The sequence below is a fragment of the Lissotriton vulgaris genome, chromosome 11, assembly GCF_964263255.1.
Source record: "Lissotriton vulgaris chromosome 11, aLisVul1.2, whole genome shotgun sequence".
Taxonomy (NCBI): Eukaryota; Metazoa; Chordata; class Amphibia; order Caudata; family Salamandridae; genus Lissotriton; species Lissotriton vulgaris.
Window position 1 is genome coordinate 1,102,085,882 of NC_141699.1, and position 16,708 is coordinate 1,102,102,589.

The following is a 16,708-nucleotide window of genomic DNA, read 5'->3' on the forward strand; positions in this document are numbered from 1 at the left end:
AGTGAGTGATGGTGCAGAGGCTGAGGAGAGGGTGCAGCAGTGAGTGATGGTGCAGTGAGAGGCAGAGGAGAAAGTGCAGCAGTGAAGGGATGGTGCAGTTAGAGGCTGAGGAGAGGGTGCAGCAGTGAAGGGATGGTGCAATGAGAGGCTGAGGAGAGAGTGCAGCAGTGAGTGATGGTGCAGTGAGAGGCAGAGGAGAGAGTGCAGCAGTGAATGGATGGTGCAGTGAGAGGTTGAGGAGAAAGTGCAGCAGTGAAGGGATGGTGCAGTTAGAGGCTGAGGAGAAAGTGCAGCAGTGAAGGGGTGGTGCTGTGAGAGGCTGGGGAGAGAGTGCAGCAGTGTGGGGATGGTTCATTGAGTGGCTGAGGAGAGAGTGCAGCAGTGAAGGGATTGTGCAGTTAGAGGCTGAGGTGAGGGTGCAGCAGTGAGTGATGGTGCAGTGAGAGGCAGAGGAGAACGTGCAGCCCCTAGTGATGGTGCAGTGAGAGGCTGAGGAGAAAGTGCAGCAGTGAAGGGATGGTGCAGTGAGAGGCTGAGGAGAGAGTGCAGCAGTGAGTGATGGTGCAGTGAGAGGCTAAGGAGAGAGTGCAGCAGTGAGTGATGGTGCAGTGAGAGGCTGAGGAGAGAGTACAGCAGTGAGTGATGGTGCAGAGTCTGAGGAGAGGGTGCAGCAGTGAGTGATGGTGCAGTGAGAGGCAGAGGAAAAAGTGCAGCAGTTAAGGGATGGCGCAGTTAGAGGCTGGGGAGAGGGTGCAGCAGTGAAGGGCTGTTGTAGTGAGAGGCTGGGGAGAGAGTGCAGCAGTGAGTGATGGTGCAGTGAGAGGAAGAGGAGAGAGTGCAGCAGTGAATGGATGGTGCAGTGAGAGGCTGAGGAGAGAGTGCAACAGTGAAGGGATTGTGCAGTTAGAGGCTGAGGAGAGAGTGCAACAGTGAAGGGATGGTGCCGTGAGAGGCTGAGGAGAAAGTGCAGCAGTGTAGGGTAGTTTATGGAGTGGCTGAGGAGAGAGTGCAGCAGTGAAGGGATTGTGCAGTTAGAGGCTGAGGAGAGAGTGCAACAGTGAAGGGATGGTGCCGTGAGAGGCTGAGGAGAAAGTGCAGCAGTGTAGGGATGGTTCATTGAGTGGCTGAGGAGAGAGTGCAGCAGTGAAAGGATTGTGCAGTTAGAGGCTGAGTAGAGGGTGCAGCAGTGAGTGATGGTGTAGTGAGAGGAAGAGGAGAAAGTGCAGCACTGAGGATGGTGCAGTGAGAAGCTGAGGAGAAAGTGCAGCAGTGATGGGATGGTGCAGTGCGAGGCTGGGGTGAGAGTGCAGCAGTGAGTGATGGTGCAGTGAGAGGCTGAGGAGAGAGTGCAGCAGTGAGTGATGGTGCAGTGAGAGGCTGAGGAGAGAGTACAGCAGTGAGTGATGGTGCAGAGGCTGAGGAGAGGGTGCAGCAGTGAGTGATGGTGCAGTGAGAGGCAGAGGAGAAAGTGCAGCACTGAGTGATGGTGCAGTGAGAGGCTGAGGAGAAAGTGCAGCAGGGAAGGGATGGTGCAGTTAGAGGCTGAGGAGAGGGTGCAGCAGTGAAGGGATGGTGCAGTGAGAGGCTGAGGAGAGAGTGCAGCAGTGAGTGATGGTGCAGTGGGAGGCTGAGGAGAGAGTACAGCAGTGAGTGATGGTGCAGAGGCTGAGGAGAGGGTGCTGCAGTGAGTGATGGTGCAGTGAGAGGCAGAGGAGAAAGTGCAGCACTGAGTGATGGTGCAGTGAGAGGCTGAGGAGAAAGTGCAGCAGGGAAGGGATGTTGCAGTTAGCGGCTGAGGAGAGGGTGCGGCAGTGAAGGGATGGTGCAGTGAGAGGCTGAGGAGAGAGTGCAGCACTGAGTGATGGTGCAGTGGGAGGCTGAGGAGAGAGTACAGCAGTGAGTGATGGTGCAGAAGCTGAGGAGAGGGTGCAGAAGTGAGTGATGGTGCAGTGAGAGGCTGAGGAGAGAGTGCAGCAGTGAGTGATGGTGCAGTGAGAGGCAGATGAGAAAGTGCAGCACTGAGTGATGGTGCAGTGAGAGGCTGAGGAGAAAGTGCAGCAGTGAAGGGATGGTGCAGTTAGAGGCTGATGAGAGGGTGCAGCAGTGAAGGGATGGTGCAGTGAGAGGCTGAGGAGAGAGTGCAGCAGTGAGTGATGGTGCAGTGAGAGGCTGAGGAGAAAGTGCAGCAGTGAAGGGATGGTGCACTGAGAGGCTGAGGAGAAAGTGCAGAAGTGAGTGATGGTGCAGTGAGAGGCTGAGGAGAGAGTGCAGCAGTGAGTGATGGTGCAGTGAGAGGCTGAGGAGAAAGTGCAGCAGTGAGTGATGGTGCAGTGAGGGGCTGAGGAGAGTGTACAGCAGTGAGTGATGGTGCAGTGAGAGGGTGAGAAGAGAGTGCAGCAGTGAAGGGATGGTGCAGAGGCTGAGGAGAGAGTGCAGCAGTGAGTGATGCAGCCTGGATGCGGTGAGGAGGGAGTGCAGCAGTGAGGGTTGGTGCAGTGCAGCAGTGAGTGATGGTGCAGAGGCTGAGGAGAGAGTGCAGCAGTGAAGGGATGGTGCAGTGAGAGGCTGAGGAGAGAGTGCAGCAGTGAGTGATGGTGCAGTGCAGTAGTATGTGATGGTGCAGAGGCTGAGGGGAGAGTGCAGCAGTGAGTGGTGGTGCAGAGGCTGAGGAGAGAGTGCAGCAGTGAGTGATGGTGCAGAAGCCGAGGAGAGAGTGCAACAGTGATTGAAGGTGCAGAGGCCGAGGAGAGAGTGCAGCAGTGAGTGGTGGTGCAGAGGCCGAGGAGAGAGTGCAGCAGTGAGTGATGGTGCAGAGGCTGAGGAGAAAGTGCAGCAGTGACTGATGGTGCAGAGGCTGAGGAGAGAGTGCAGCAGTGAGTGATGGTGCAGAGGCTGAGGAGAGAGTGCAGCAGTGACTGATGGTGCAGAGGCTGAGGAGAGAGTGCAGCAGTGAGTGATGGTGCAGAGGCTGATGAGAGAGTGCAGCAGTGAGTGATGGTGCAGAGGCTGAGGAGAGAGTGCAGCAGTGAGTGATGGTGCAGAGGCTGAGGAGAGAGTGCAGCAGTGAGTGATGGTGCAGAGGCTGAGGAGAGAGTGCAGCAGTGAGTGATGGTGCAGTGAGAGGCTGAGTAGAGAGTGCAGCAGTGAAGGGACGGTGCAGTGAGAGGCAGAGGAGAGAGTGCAGCACTGAGTGATGGTGCAGAGGCTGAGGAGAGAGTGCAGCAGTGAGTGATGGTGCAGAGGCTGAGGAGAGAGTGCAGCAGTGAGTGATGGTGCAGGGAGAGGCTGAGGAGAGAGTGCAGCAGTGAGTGATGGTGCAGTGTAGCAGTGAGTGATGGTGCAGTGCAGCAGTGAGTGATGGTGCAGAGGCTGAGGAGAGAGTGCAGCAGTGAGAGTTCCAGCCTGGATGCGGTGTGGAGGGACGGGGCAGAGAGTCGCTGAGCTGGAGACGGGAGGCTGAGGCTGAGGGCAGCGAGCAGTGGAAAGTCTTCCGAAGTGATGTAAGGGGGCGGGGCTTGGAGTGCGGGACCCGCCGGAGCCTATAAAAGGCCGGGAGGCGCTTGGGTCCAGGGCTGAACTCTGCCACAGCATCCCCGGGACAGGTCGGACCAGCGCCTCATCAAGGTAAGGGGAGGGGGGGGGGGCGGGGGCGGGGCATGCACTGGAGACAGCACCTCTCCAAGGGAGGGGGCAGGAGCTGCGGGAAGACCTCTCCAGGGTAAGGGGCAAGCACTGAATGTAGCGCCTCGTTTGGATAAGGGGCTATCCGCTCCAGCCAGCACGTCTTCCGGGTAAGGGTCCATTCACTGCAAGCAATACCTCTCGAAAGGCAGGGGGCTGCAAGCTGCACCTCTCTGGGGTCAGGAGGCGTGCATTACAGGCAATACCTCTCTGGGGTAAGGTGGCGTGCGTTGCAGGTAGCACCCATGCAAGCAACACTTATCCAGGGTACAGAGGCATGCGTAGCAGGCAGCACCTCTCCTGGGTAAGGGGCCATTCACTGCAAGCAATACCTCTCTAAAGGAAGGGGGCTGCATGCTGCACCTCTCTGGCTTCAGGAGGCAGGCATTGCAGGCAGCACCTCTACAGGGTAAGGAGGCATGCATTGCAGACAGCACCCTTACAGGCAGCACTTATCCAGGGTACAGAGGCATGCATTGCAGGCAGCACCCTTACAGGCAGCACTTATCCAGGGTACAGAGGCATGCATTGCAGGCAGCACTTCTCTGGGGTAAGGAGGCGTGCATTGCAGGCAGCACCTCTCCGGGGTAAAGAGGTGTGCATTGCAGGCAGAACCTCTACAGGGTAAGGAGGCATGCATTGCAGACAGCTCCCTTACAGGCAGCACTTGTCCAGGGAACAGAGGCATGCATTGCAGGCAGCACCCTTACAGGCAGTACTTATCCAGGGTACAGAGGCATGCATTGCAGGCAGCACCTCTCCTGGGTAAGAAGTCATGCATTGCACTCAGCACCTCTCCTGTTTTAAGAAGGCTTGCACACCAGGCAACACCTCTCTGGGTAAGGAGGCAGGCATTGGAGGCAGCACCACTCCTGGGTAAGGAGGCATCCCGTGCAGGCAGCACCTTTCCGGGGTAAGGAGGCGTACATTGGAGGCAGCACCACTCCTGGGTAGGGAGGCGTGCATTGCAGGTAGCACCCCTCTGGGGTAAGGAGGCATGCATTAAGCAGTACCTCTCCTGGGTAAGGAGGCGTGCATTGCAGGCAGCACCCCTCTGGGGTAGGGAGGAATACATTGCAGGCAGCACCTCTCCTGGGTAAGAAGTCATGCATTGCAGGCAGCACCTCTCCAGGTTTAAGAAGGCTTGCACACCAGGCAACACCTCTCTTGGTAAGGAGGCAGGCATTGCAGGCAGCACCACTCCTGGGTAAGGAGGCTTGCAGTGCAGGCAGCATCTCTCTGGGTAAGGAGGCATGCATTGCAGTTAGTACCTCTCTGTGGTAAGGAGGCATGAATTGCAGTCATGCACCCGTCTGGGGTAAGGAGGCGTGCATTGGGGCAGCACCACTCCTAGGTAAGGAGGTATGCATTGCAGGCTGTACCTCTCTGTGGTAAGGAGGCGTGCATTACAGGCAGCACCTCTCTGGGTTAACGAGGCATGCATTACAGGCAGCAGCACCCCTGGTAAGGAGGTATGCATTGCAGGCTGTACCTCTCTGGGGTAAGGAGGCGTGAATTGCAGGTAGCACCTCTCTGGGGTAAGGAGGCATGCATTGGAGGCAGCACCACTCCTAGGTAAGGAGGTATGCATTGCAGGCAGCACCTCTCTGGGGTAAGGAGGCATGCATTACGGGCAGCACCACCCCTGGTAAGGAGGTATGCATTGCAGGCTGTACCTCTCTGGGGTAAGGAGGCGTGCATTGCAGGCAGCACCCCTCTGGGGTAAGGAGGTATGCATTGCAGGCAGCACCTCTCTGGGGTAAGGAGGCGTGCATTGCAGGCAGCACCTCTCTGGGGTAAGGAGGCATGAATTGCAGGCAGCACCTCTCTGGGGTAAGGAGGCATGCATTGCAGGCAGCACCTCTCTGGGATAAGGAGGCATGAATTGCAGGCAGCACCTCTCTGGGGTAAGGAGGCGTGCATTGCAGGCAGCACCTGGGGTAAGGAGGAGTGCATTGCAGGCAGCACCACTCCTAGGTAAGGAGGTATGCATTACAGGCAGCACCTCTCTGGGGTAAGGAGGCGAGCATTGCAGGCAGCACCTCTCTGGGGTAAGGAGGCGTGCATTGCAGGCAGCACCTCTCTGGGGTAAGGAGGCATGAATTGCAGGCAGCACCTCTCTGGGGTAAGGAGGCATGCATTGCAGGCAGCACCTCTCTGGGGTAAGGAGGCATGCATTGCAGGCAGCACCTCTCTGGGATAAGGAGGCATGAATTGCAGGCAGCACCTCTCTGGGGTAAGGAGGCGTGCATTGCAGGCAGCACCTGGGGTAAGGAGGAGTGCATTGCAGGCAGCACCACTCCTAGGTAAGGAGGTATGCATTACAGGCAGCACCTCTCTGGGGTAAGGAGGCGTGCATTGCAGGCAGCACCTCTCTGGGGTAAGGGGCGTGCATTGCAGGCAGTCCCTCGCCAGTGTAAAGATGCGGTGGTGAATACACCGCGTGCGTCCACTCTGCCCCCTGTCACCCACCTGTGACCCACTAAAGGCAGGCATTCCCAAACCCCCGAAGTAACAGACAGATTACGTACCCCGACATCGCTTGTTAATTTAATGAAGGATCGTGGATATAGCGCCAAGCGAGGAACTCCAGCCTTTAGCCGCTTTCAGCCTGTACAGAATTGTTCAGTTTCATATAGCGCATAAGATTTGAATATATGCTGTTTGCAAGCGCTTTCAATGTTCGCACTGATTAGAACCCAGCAACGTGCCCAGTGGAGCAGCCAAGATTGATGTATCTGTTACACTTCCAAAGTTATCCGCGCAGCCAGGAGAGAGCGTCAGTAAGCACGTGCGTTTTGGAAAATGGATTGTCTCTAGGCGCTGGAAAATATATATATGTATTGCTGTTATATGTAGTGCGAGGTATTAGTGTGCTGTGTACATGATACACAAGGTCTGGTCGCGTTCGTTTTTTTTTAGGCTCGGTCTGATTGAGTCGCCCAGGGTCACAGGATGGTGAAACGACGCCGAGACTTGAACCTGGTTCTTCAGTTCCAAAGTCGGCAGCTCTGGCCACTGCCGTCTGACAAACTTTGGCAGCGTTTTCTCTAAATCGTTGTATATGAATATGTGTATAATGCACACCGTTGTACCTGTGGTAGAAAGAGCCGGCGCATAGACTGGATCTGTTCCAGTTCCTCGTAGTGACAGTCATTCGAGACTTCCTTTCTTATGAAAGCATCCCCCTGCAGGTAGAGGAGCCGCGCGCCTCGGACGCACAGTGCCTCGAGGCAGCGTGTTTAAAAAGGAGTGTCTCTCTGCTGTGTTGGACTTTCTCCGAAGCGGGAAGCTGCCTTCAGCACCGGGGTCCTGGGAGACACCCTGAGGTTTATTTACAAGCCCTTTGCGCCACCCTTAAGTCACTTTTCCAATATTAAAAATGACGCAAAAGTGGCGCAAGGGGCTTGTAAATCTGCCCTCTGAGAGGGGCTTCGCTAGGGCAAAGAAGAGAATCGGGCATCTTATTGCAAGAACAGGTGAGGGGTGATTGTTCCCATCCTACTTTTCATAGTGTCTGCATGAATCACTTGGCCACTTCAGTGCGCTTTTGTCTTGCATGAGAAGAGGTTTATGGTACATAAATGGCGCTGATCTCCCGGTTGCAACAAACAGATGCATAGGAAATTGTATACTTTATTGAGCAGTGTTTCTTTAAAATACCGGCATTTGTAGACAGAAGCAAGCTATTCTTGACGATTGCAAGCCGTGGTTGTTTTCTATAGCGCAGATCACACACAGCCGGATTCAAAGCGCTAAGAAAGACCGTGCGTAAAATCGCATCCATGGAGACACGTGGGGCGCTAGGGCGAGCAGACCCTCGGTGGGGACAGACAGGCGTCCCGTGGGTGAATCCCGCCGATAAGTCAGAAATACCCATTAAAAAAAAAACTTTTTAAAGATTTTTGCGGAACTTTTCCCAGTCTTGTCGAGGGCGCCTCGGCGCGTGCGTGCGTCTGTGTGAGGGGGTCTTTATAGGGCACAGAGCAGGTCTGTACAATACTGTGGACAACTGGGGGTCCAGCTTGAGGCCACTGGTGGTCGCACCACAGGTGGCCCCTGCTGCTGCACTTTAACGCGGTAGTTGTGCGGTGGGAGCGGGTGCGCCTGGAGTCAGGGTGCGCCCGCAGGAGGCGCCACACACATCCTGGCACCGAATCACGCGCAACTGGTCACAGACCCCATTCAGGGGTTCGTGCTCCATCATGAGTCGGTGCTGGGAGACGAGTGATGCGGTTTCTTGGGGCACCGGTGTCCCCAAAGTGGCTCCCGCCAGGGGTGGCCCCAGTAGGGGCACTTAACTGCGTCTTCAAACATTGCGCCTCCTTCTGGAGGTGACTGGTCAATGCAGGAGCCTGGAGCACAGAAGTGCTCTGTTGTTTTATAAATCTATTATCTTCCCTTGTGGAGCACTCGACTGCTTCAAGGAGCTAGAAAACAGCGCGACAGCCATTGCCTCCTTTGAGCGATCGGATGACTGGGTCTGAAAGCTGCTCTGGGGAAGCCTCGCGTTCACGTGAACTCTGGGCTTGCACTGATGGCCGAGGTTCAAGAGAATTTTCCTCTAAAACTTCACAAAGCGCTTTGGAAATTTTGCAAATATCACCAGAGTGAAAATGTTATGCTCGCCCACATTTGAGTAAAAATCGCGTAACTTTCGAAACATTTCAAACATGCAGAGGAAAGAGTCTGCACACATTGCTTTTGGCACTGAAAAAAATCTGCAACGGTAAACTTGCACAGAGAAAGTGTGCGCACAAAGTTTTTATTTTACCTGGATTAGGTTACGTTTACAAATATCTAATAATGTTATTCAAATGATCTCATAATTAAGAAACATTTTCCAGCAGGTGGAGGCAAACTTTGCAACAGAAATTCCGTGAACTACGAGTAGTGCAAGAATCGAAACTTTGTAAACGTTTGCAGGATTAAAAAATGTTCTCTCCTCTTGATCAAGTTTAAGCCATCATTGGACCTTCGGTGGCTGACTGAGCGCCGCCTGCGCCAGACATTCTGTGACGTCATAGAGAGTACGTCACCCTGAAGTGGTACCCAGCAGTCATTGCATCCCTCATTTAGTCTTGTATGACGTCACGAGAGTCGGAAGTACAGTTACGGGTACTTTATCCCTTACTACGCACGGCACATTTGCGTAAACGCGCGCATGCGCGCACACACGAGATGGGTTGGGTCAAACACCCTTCACCTAGCTCAGGTACAGAAAGTGTACTGTCCAGTTTGAAACAGACCTCCTGCCCAGGGGCGGGGCTTGGTCAGTAAGATTGGAGGATGGGGGTGGGGTGTGGGGGATGAGCTTCAGATTCCCCAGCAAACACGCTGGGATGTAACGTTAAAATACATAACGATAGGCAGGGTGCAGGGGAGGGGCTAAAGGGGACGTGCACAGAAAGGAGAATGCGGTATGTGGGGTACTAAGGGGCAGATTTACAATAACTGGCGCATCCCTGCATATCAGCAGGGATGCGCCAGTTGTTTTGCGTCACGGTAGACACCTCTTGCGCCACCATGGATGCGCCGCATTTACAATGTGGCGCACATGGCGCAAGAATAGACAGAGCCATGACGCATATGATGCCGTAAAGGTGACGCAGTGCTGGAGTTGTGTCGCCAGCGCGACGCAACTCTAGCACTGCTGCGGGGGGCCCTATACTGGCTGTGCTGCTTCATTCCTTACGCCAAGGTTTTGACGCAGCGGGGTCGGAAAAGTGACTGAGTGAAGTCTTGTAGATTTCACTCAGCTACTTTTCTGAGGCGTTCCTGCGCCGGAACGCCCCCCCCCCACTGTGCCGGAACGCCCACATATGGCGCAGGGCTTTACACCGTGATGCATCTCCCTCGATGCGTCATGCTGTAAATACACCGCAGCATGGCGCTGGCTTTGCGCTGCTGCTGCGTCACAAAAGTGACACAACGGTGGCGCAAATGTGGCTTATGGGGCTTGTAAATCTGCCCCTAAGTGCGAGAAAATACTGTATTGAAATCCGACAGACACCTCACCACACCTGCCAGAAAGAACACCTGTACCAAACTATTTACCAGACAATACATTTAATAATGGGTGCAACACCCCAAACACCCCCTGAAGCTATGCCCCTGCTCCTTCCTCACCCTTCTCTCTCTTTTGCCACTGAATGTACCGCACACATGGGGGTGTGCTTCGAGGCAGTGGTTTCCTCTACGCCAGTCTCTGTAGCGCCGTCTGCCATTAGGATGGCCTCATGGCGCTGTGCACTGTATGCGGTCCTCGGGCCTCATTTATGAGGCCTTGCGTCAGTTTTGCGCTGCTGATGCGTCACTTTTTGTGACGCATCGGCGGCGTAAAACATGCGCCTTGATGCGCCATATTTAAAAAGTGACGCATCTAGGTAGATGCGTCACTTTTTAAACCCCTGCGCCACATTATACCTGCGTCAGGTATAATGTATGCAGAGGGGTCGTTCCCCCGCAAAAAGCCTCGTAATAGTGATGCAGTGAAATCTATGAGATTTCACTGCGTCACTTTTAGGATGCTGTTGCATCAAAATCTTGCGCCTGCCTCACAGCAGGCGTAATACTGACGCAAGCCCTTTCACATGGGGCTTTTCCCATGTGAAAGGACGCATTGCTGGAGTTGCGTCACTTTTGTGACACACTCCAGCAATGCGTCACTTTTGCGCTTAAAGATACGTCAGAAATACTGACGTATCTGTAACTCCTTGCGACATGATGCGTCATACATTAAATATGACGCATCATTGGTGTCGCAAGGAGTGCGCAGTGGAAAGTGACGCATCGCTGTTTTCACGCAGCGATGCGTCACTTTTCATAAATAAGGCCCTAGTGTTTCTGTGAGAGACAGGAGCCTGAGTGTGAAGCTACTCTTCTGTAACCCCAGGTGGAGTTGCTCTACGGAGTTGGGCAAAATATCAGTGGAGCTCTGCTCCGCGCCTCCCACCCCCTGCAATAAATATTTTTCAAATACAAATTACGATTAAAGTAAATAAAAACAGACTTACCTTTATAGCGGTGTCCCGGGCTGCCCTCCTTGCCTACAGACTCCCCTACATCAGACGTACGTCATGGGGGATTACGGCGAGGAGGAGGAGGGCAGCCCAAAGACGCTGCGATAAAGGTAAGTGCGCTTTTATTTACTTTAATTGTAATTTTTATTTGATACATATTTATTGAGGGGGGTTGGGAGGCGGGAGGGTCCAGGGCTGAACTCCGCTTCACTGCGGAGTCTGACAATTTGCAGGAACTTGTCGTTCTTGGCCGAACACGGAATACAGAAAAATCAGCAAATTCCGCCAGCGGAACAGAGTTCGTTGCCCAGGGTTACTCTTCTGTTCTCAGCCTATCAGAAGACAGGAAATGATTTACATAAATAGTAGCGCAGATGTGGTCACTTTCGCCCTGACGTCATTATCTATGCCTTAGATGCCCATGAGTGTATATTATGAGGAGACTGCAAGCCACCGAGTCATAATCTATGCCGCATAGTGCCCTTTCACCAATATCATTAGGGGACCCCAAGTCACAGAGCCATAATCTATGCCGCAGAGTGCCCTTGACCGTATATCAATAGGAGGCCCTAAATCACAAAGCCATAATCTATGCCGCATAGTGCCCTTGACCGTGTATCATGAGGAGACCACAAGTCACAGAGCCATAATCTATGCCGCATAGTGCCCTTGACCGTATATCATGAGGGGACCCCAAGTCACAGAGCCATAATCTATGCCGCATAGTGCCCTTGACCTTATATCATGAGGAGATCACAAGTCACAGAGCCATAATCTATGCCGCATAGTGCCCTTGACTGTATATCATGAGGAGACCCCAAGTCACAGAGCCATAATCTATGCCGCATAGTTCCTTTGACCGTATATCATGAGGAGACCCCAAGTCACAGAGTCATAATCTATGCCGCATAGTGCCCTTGACCGTATATCATGAGGAGACCACAAGTCACAGAGCCATAATCTATGCCGCATAGTGCCCTTGACTGTATATCATGTGGAGACCCCAAGTCACAGAGCCATAATCTATGCCGCATAGTTCCTTTGACCGTATATCATGAGGAGACCCCAAGTCACAGAGTCATAATCTATGCCGCATAGTGCCCTTGACCGTGTATCATGAGGAGACCACAAGTCACAGAGCCATATTCTATGCCGCATAGTGCCCTTGACCGTGTATCATGGGGAGACCACAAGTCACAGAACCATAATCTATGCTGCATAGTGCCCTTGACCGTATATCATGAGGAGACCCTAAATCACAGAGCCATAATCTATGCCGCATAGTGCTCTTGACCGTATATCATGAGGAGACCCCAAGTCACAGAGCCATAATCTATGCTACAGAGTGACATTGACCGTATATCATGAGGAGACCCCAAGTCACAGAGCCATAATCTATGCCGCATAGTGCTCTTGTCCGTATATCATGAGGAGACCCCAAGTCACAGAGCCAGAAAAATCAGCAAATTCCGCCAGCGGAACAGAGTTCGTTGCCCAGGGTTACTCTTCTGTTCTCAGCCTATCAGAAGACAGGAAATGATTTACATAAATAGTAGCGCAGATGTGGTCACTTTCGCCCTGACGTCATTATCTATGCCTTAGATGCCCATGAGTGTATATTATGAGGAGACTGCAAGCCACCGAGTCATAATCTATGCCGCATAGTGCCCTTTCACCAATATCATTAGGAGACCCCAAGTCACAGAGCCATAATCTATGCCGCAGAGTGCCCTTGACCGTATATCAATAGGAGGCCCTAAATCACAAAGCCATAATCTATGCCGCATAGTGCCCTTGACCGTGTATCATGAGGAGACCACAAGTCACAGAGCCATAATTTATGCCGCATAGTGCCCTTGACCGTATATCATGAGGAGACCCCAAGTCACAGAGCCATAATCTATGCCGCATAGTGCCCTTGACCTTATATCATGAGGAGATCACAAGTCACAGAGCCATAATCTATGCCGCATAGTGCCCTTGACTGTATATCATGAGGAGACCCCAAGTCACAGAGCCATAATCTATGCCGAATAGTTCCTTTGACCGTATATCATGAGGAGACCCCAAGTCACAGAGTCATAATCTATACCGCATAGTGCCCTTGACCGTATATCATGAGGAGACCACAAGTCACAGAGCCATAATCTATGCCGCATAGTGCCCTTGACTGTATATCATGTGGAGACCCCAAGTCACAGAGCCATAATCTATGCCGCATAGTTCCTTTGACCGTATATCATGAGGAGACCCCAAGTCACAGAGTCATAATCTATGCCGCATAGTGCCCTTGACCGTGTATCATGAGGAGACCACAAGTCACAGAGCCATATTCTATGCCGCATAGTGCCCTTGACCGTGTATCATGGGGAGACCACAAGTCACAGAACCATAATCTATGCTGCATAGTGCCCTTGACCGTATATCATGAGGAGACCCTAAATCACAGAGCCATAATCTATGCCGCATAGTGCTCTTGACCGTATATCATGAGGAGACCCCAAGTCACAGAGCCATAATCTATGCCGCATAGTGCCCTTGTCCGTATATCATGAGGAGACCCTAAATCACAGAGCCATAATCTATGCCGCAGAGTGACATTGACCGTATATCATGAGGAGACCCCAAGTCACAGAGCCATAATCTATGCCGCATAGTGCCCTTGTCCGTATATCATGAGGAGACCCCAAGTCACAGAGCCATAATCTATGCCGCATAGTGCCCTTGTCCGTATATCATGAGGAGACCCCAAATCACAGAGCCATAATCTATGCTGCATAGTGCCCTCGTCCGTATATCATGAGGAGACCCCAAGTCACAGAGCCATAATCTATGCCGCATAGTGCCCTTAAGTACCGTATATCATGAGGAGACCCCAAGTCACAGAGCCATAATCTATGCCGCATAGTGCCCTTGTCCGTATATCATGAGGAGACCACAAGGTACAGAGCCATAATATATGCCGCATAGTGCCCTTACCCGTATATCATGAGGAGATCCTAAATCACAGAGCCATAATCTATGCCGCAGAGTACCCTTGACCGTATATCACTAGGAGACCACAAGTCACAGAGCCATAATCTATGCCGCATAGTGCCCTTGTCCGTATATCATGAGGAGACCCCAAGTCAAAGAGCCATAATCTATGCCGCATAGTGCCCTTGACCGTATATCATGAGGAGACCCTAAATCACAGAGCCATAATATATGCCGCAGAGTGCCATTGACCGTATATCATGAGGAGACCACAAGTCACAGAGCCATAATCTATGCCGCATAGTGCCCATGTCCGTATATCATGTGGAGACCCCAAGTCACAGAGCCATAATCTATGCCGCATAGTTCCTTTGACCGTATATCATGAGGAGACCCCAAGTCACAGAGCCATAATCTATGCCGCATAGTGCCCTTGACCGTATATCATGAGGAGACCCCAGGTCACAGAGCCATAATCTATGCCGCATGGTGGCCTTGACCGTATATCATGAGGAGACCCTAAATCACAGAGCCATAATCTATGCCGCATAGTGCCCTTAAGTACCGTATATCATGAGGAGACCCCAAGTCACAGAGCCATAATCTATGCCGCATAGTGCCCTTGACCGTATATCATGAGGAGGCCCTAAATCACATAGCCATAATCTATGCCGCATAGTGCCCATGACCGTATATCATGAGAAGGCCCTAAATCACAGAGCCATAATCTATGCCGCATAGTGCCTTTGACCGTATATCATGAGGAGTAGGACACTACAAGTGACTTAGCAGAACATGAGCAAAGACATCACCTATGTCAATAGCAGGTTATCTCTATAAAGCCATGGAACTCCCAAGAGGCCCACAAAACAATTTCTATGTACGGCAGGGGGTACTTTATTCCTTATATGCATGGTGTAACCTCCTCACATGCAACGGCCCCCATTAAGTTGTGGCCTCTTCTTTATCCCATTCAAGGGGTCTTCTGGCTTCAGACCCAGTGCAGTGCAGTATCGGCACCTGAGAATGTAAACATTAAAAAGTGGCTGCAATTCATTTCTTAAAAGTATCATAAATGAGACCTCTTGTACTTGGGAGTCTGTGGGTAACAGGCCAATAGGTTACAGACCCCCTGTGGTGTAGAAGTGCAGAATATAAATGCCAATAAAAAAGGATTTTATAACAAACAGCCCATGGCTGCGGACTTTGGTAGTGGCATAGGTACCATTAGTGCAGCAGGCGCAGTGGTGCCGGAGATCACAGATATCAGGGGGCCCACCAGGGGCGTAACACAGGCCGCCGCACCCACCGCAGTGTGGGGGGGCCCAAGCTCCAGTGAGCCCCCTTAGCACAGCACTCTGGCCGGAGAGCTACTGATTGAGCCCGGAGGGGGCCCCTCCACGTATCTTGCAGGGAGGCCCCCTCAAGTTTGATTTAAGGGTCTGAAAATCTATCCGTCCCTATGCTGCTCAGAGAGGTGCTTTTCGCTCTGGCTGGACAAGTCGTAAAGTCGCAATGTGGTGTGTTCTTACTTCCATGTTCATGTTGTTGATGTATTCTGTTTCTATAGTTTCTACTTCCCTGTTGAATGTAGAATGTATTATCTCACTTAGAAGGCTTTTATGTCATGGTTGGAAGGGAGGGCAGAAGCGGTTGGAGTTGGTGGTTCCTGGATGTCTGAGTCGGATGCACCAGTGCGACTTTTATTGGTTTATTAATAAAATCTATTTTTCTACAAGTTACGGACTCCAGCCCCTCTGAACAAGCGACTCCTCAGTAATAAAAGAATGCATTAGAGAAGTGATGTTATTTTCTCCTTATATGTGAACAGTGAGGTCACAGCTAAATAAATATACGGTATACAATACCCCCCTTATATACATTATAAGGTAATTGCAAGGTATGGAGGAGTTATATGAAACTGCAGAGGCACAAGGCCGCCGTTCGACTGCCTTTAAGGGGGCATGAAACACTGAGGGACAGATTTACTCACATTTGGAGCAACACAACGCAGCAAGACAACTGGTGTTGCTGCACCGCATCAACTGGAGTGAGCAGGACTGCACCATATTTACCTACACATGGCACATTCCCGCTCTCTCCCTGAGCTAGCACGCTGGGTGCTGCCAACCGCCAACACATGCACTCCTGCGCCATGGTGCAAGGGGGCCTGTGTTACCGGCAGGATTGTTTTTGAAGACCTTCCTGCACAAAAGCAATCCTTCAAGGGATTTTCCTCTTTTTTATGTGCTGCAAAATGGAGCACCAGGAGATAGAGGAAATAAAGCGGAGAAATAAACATATTTCTCCTCGTTACACTTCTGTTGGGACCAAAATCCATGGGTGGTCTTTCAATATCAGTTACTGATCTGAGTTGGATTGGTAGCTAAACATGAAAATACAATGCAAGGGAGGGAAGACAAAACAGGGGACACTGTGGGGCGTAGACAGCACTGCGGATGAAAACAACACGGGCGGGGCAGAGAGGCAAATGGTCAGGCAAAGCAAACTAGGAAAAGCACAGCAGCACACAGCCAGACAGAGCACCATGGGGAGCAGTGGCGGCCCCTGGTGGGAGTGCTGCTGGCCGCAGATGTGGGGCTGGGGTTGGGGGGTAGTACACTACGGATTATGGCTGACTAGAGATAAGTAAACATAGAAATGAATAAAAGGAATTTCGTTGTGCGCACTGCATCGCCAAATGCGATGCACGCGCGCAACGAAATTCATTTCATATATTAATATGTTTACTTACCTCTAATCGGCCATAATCCATAGTTTACTACCCCCCACCCTGCCCCTCCCCCGCCCCACATCAGTGCTCAGCAGCACTCCTACCACGGGTCGCTACTAATGGGGACTATAGAAGCACATGCACACGGTGCTTCACAGCAACACAGAGACCAAGTTGGAGGGTGCAGAGAAGCACATGGTGAGACTGAGCAACATGGGTACGAGGAAAAAGCACTTGAAGAAGACAGCTGGAAAACACACACGCTCTTATAGAGAGCTTAATTAAAAAGAAAGAC

The 16,708-nt window shown here is 52.0% G+C and overlaps 1 protein-coding gene across 2 annotated transcripts in view; it reads left to right on the forward strand.

Annotated features, from left to right (window-relative positions):
* Positions 1-3,569: 3,569 nt before the first annotated feature.
* Positions 3,570-16,708, forward strand: part of OSTN (osteocrin) — a 188,780-nt gene continuing 175,641 nt past the window's right edge. The window contains exon 1 of one of the 2 annotated variants that reach the window (XM_086944632.1): positions 3,570-3,624. The gene's annotated coding sequence lies outside the window, so the exon portion shown is untranslated. The remainder of the gene's footprint in view (positions 3,625-16,708) is intronic. The other variant, XM_086944631.1, reaches the window with a different exon arrangement.